This window comes from Cryptomeria japonica, chromosome 3 (assembly GCF_030272615.1).
Source record: "Cryptomeria japonica chromosome 3, Sugi_1.0, whole genome shotgun sequence".
In the NCBI taxonomy this organism is placed as follows: domain Eukaryota; kingdom Viridiplantae; phylum Streptophyta; class Pinopsida; order Cupressales; family Cupressaceae; genus Cryptomeria; species Cryptomeria japonica.
In genome coordinates, this window is record NC_081407.1 from 646,797,184 (window position 1) to 646,800,313 (window position 3,130).

Sequence of the window (3,130 nt, forward strand, 5' to 3'; positions counted from 1 at the left end):
CCTTAGAATTAAGTCTTTCCAAGGTTTAATTACTGAGGACATGGGTAATCCCTCTAATCCTCTTAATGATGAAGAAGCTCTCCATGAGGTTTCCGTAGAACAACTTTCGAAATTGGATAACCAATTTGATGATTTTCGGCAATGGATGTCTCAAGAATACCCTGATAGTCAAGCTCTTTCATTAATTGAGGGTCTAAAACGTATGGTTCAAAGTGATAAGAATGGAATTGATATTTTGCGTAGTATTGCACACATTGTGGATTCGAATGTGATGCCTATGAAGAGTTGTGCCGAAACTTTAGGTTATACACAACCTCCTACTCAAGTTAATCATTCTATTCCTTTGACAACTCCTATTGCTAGTATACCTACTTTTACATCAAAGATAATGACTACTTCAATACAAGACATTCCACCTATGATCACCAGTCATGGGGGCAATCCTTCTTCTTCAATCAACCCTCTTCCTTCATTCAATCCAACTTCTTCATTCATTCCTTCAATGAGTGTTCCTATTACATCTCCACAAATAAACATGATGCAAGGGGGCAATTCATTTAACCCTTCCATTCCTCCTTGTAGTGTTCCTCCTTTCCAATAATCTCCTATGACTAACTATCATAGTGTCCCACCACCTTACTCTCAATCAATACCTTCTTTCAATAACATAATACCTCCATCACAATCTAACACGTCTAATATGAACTCTTCGACTGAAGCGACCATTAACAATCTTGCACAAACTGTCTCTTCTTTACAACAACAAATTGCCTCTATGAATCAATCTAAGTTTAGTGTGCCCACATTTGATGTTGCGAGCCCACTTTCTCTTGACATTGTTAGAGCTATTCCCCCTAAACATGTTGAAATCCCGCAATTGGAGCTTTATAATGGTAAGGGTGATCCTCTAACACATGTTAAGACCTTTCAAACAATATGTACTGATTTTGCTTATGACCAAAGGTTGCTTGCAAAACTGTTTACTAGAACATTAAGAGATAAAGCCCTACAATGGTATTGCTCATTGCCTTCTTATTATATTACTTCTTTCCAACAACTGGCAAATGCTTTTATTCAACAATTTCAAAACAATATAAGTCCTAAAGTTACTTTGATTGATTTAATGCATTGTAAACAAGGTGTTAAAGAAAAAGTGACTGATTTCATTGGTAGATATAAGCATTTGTATGCTCAAATTTCTTTTCCAGTACCTGACAATGATATTCAAAGAATCTTTATTTCTAATTTACAAAAAGATATTAGAGAAAAACTTATGTTTTCTGAGTTTACTTCTTTCCAATAGTTGTGCCCAACTCTTCACAATTATCAACTGACTGTGAGTCAAATGGAACAAGCAAATCCTATGGCTCCGAGTGATAAGGGTGATAGTAGTCAACAACCATTTGGGAAGTTTAAACCGAATAGAGAGGTCATTAAGTTAAATGAAAACATCATCAACAACAATGTGAATGCAGCATCAGGTGTGCCTCCTATTTCTAAGTTTTTCAAGAAAGAAAGAAAGTTTACTCCTTTGAATGAATCATTGCATAGTATTATGAATAAGTTATTGGAACAAAATGTGCTTACTCTTCCTCCTATAAGGTAAATAGATCCTGCAAAGATTAATTCACCCTATTTTGATAACAAATCTTTTTGTCAATTTCATCGTCAACCTGGGCATGATACCGAAAAATGTTTTGCTTTAAAGGGTAAAATTCAAGATTTGATTGATAATAATACTATCTCTGTTTCTGGTGTGAATGATAAAGGCAACACATCTGTAGCTCTTCCTAACCAAAATCTTAAGGTTTTTACTGATCCATTACCTTCTCATACCTCTAATGTGATTGAGATTAATGATTCCTCTTTCTCACCTTATAGTCTTGTGTCTATGACTCCGAATGTGATTAACTTTGTAGAGCAGCAGAAAATCCCTAAAGAACCTTCCATCACATTTGATTCCAGTGAAACTATCAGGGCACCTGATGGTCCTTTATATATAGTTGCAAAAGTCAAGAATACACCTTGTCGTGGAGTGCTTATTGATCCTTCTTGCATGGTTAATGTCATTACTAAATAATTTCTTTTTACTTTGCAATTGAATCAAGTGATCTATGACAAAACAAATGTGGTTGTGAAGTTATTTGATGCATTTTCTTCTCCTGCAATTGGTTCTATTACATTACCTATTGAGGTCCATGACAAATCCCTTGATGTGGACTTTGCTATTATTCCATCGTCCGAACAATTTCGTGTGAAGCTAGGTTATCCTTGGCTATCTTCCATGAAAGCTATTGCTTCTCCTATTCACAAGTGTTTGAAATTTCCCCATAATGGTGAAGTTGTTACTGTCAATCATAGTCTCTTTAAACCCGCTGAAAGAACTTCTAGCGTTCCTATTGATTATTTTTGGCCTAAACAATTCCAATCTCTTCCACCGCAGAGTGATCATCTTTTCAAATCTTATCATAAGTGGAAAAAAGATATGATCCTATCTCTAAGTGAACCTAGAGCACCCAAACTTGATATTCCTATCATTCTTGAGAAGGAAGTTCTTCCTTTGAAAGATAAAACTAATGTCTTTCCTCAAGAAGATTCCCAACCCATCCCTATGAATGTGACTATGCCTATATCTAATAAACTTCCTAAAAGTAGACCTATACCTCCTCGTCATGATGGACTTGGTCTCCTTCCTAAACCAAATATTCCTCCTTTATATGGAGCAGTTCCTCCTCCTTCCTCTTATGGAGAGAAGAGACCTTCCTCTTCTCCTATTGTTCAACCTAAGAGACCACAACCTAAACACCCAAGTGATAAGGATGAGAACGTTCCTCCTCCTCACTCTTCTCAACTTCCTACTAAGACTAGATGAAATCGTTCTGCATGTGAACGCCGACGAAAGCATCGTCTTAGAGCTCAGGTAGTTGCTTCTCAAACTTTGCAATCCCCAAAAACACCTTCAGCTAGTATTATTCCATTTTCTCCTCAGCCGAAAATTGAGCCAAAATCTCCTAAACATAAGATGCATGATGGTCTTGATCCTGTGCGAGTTAAAGATCCTATTTTTACAAATCTTGATGATGATATAGATGAAAATGTTATTCATGATGAAAATGTTACTTCTGTTCAT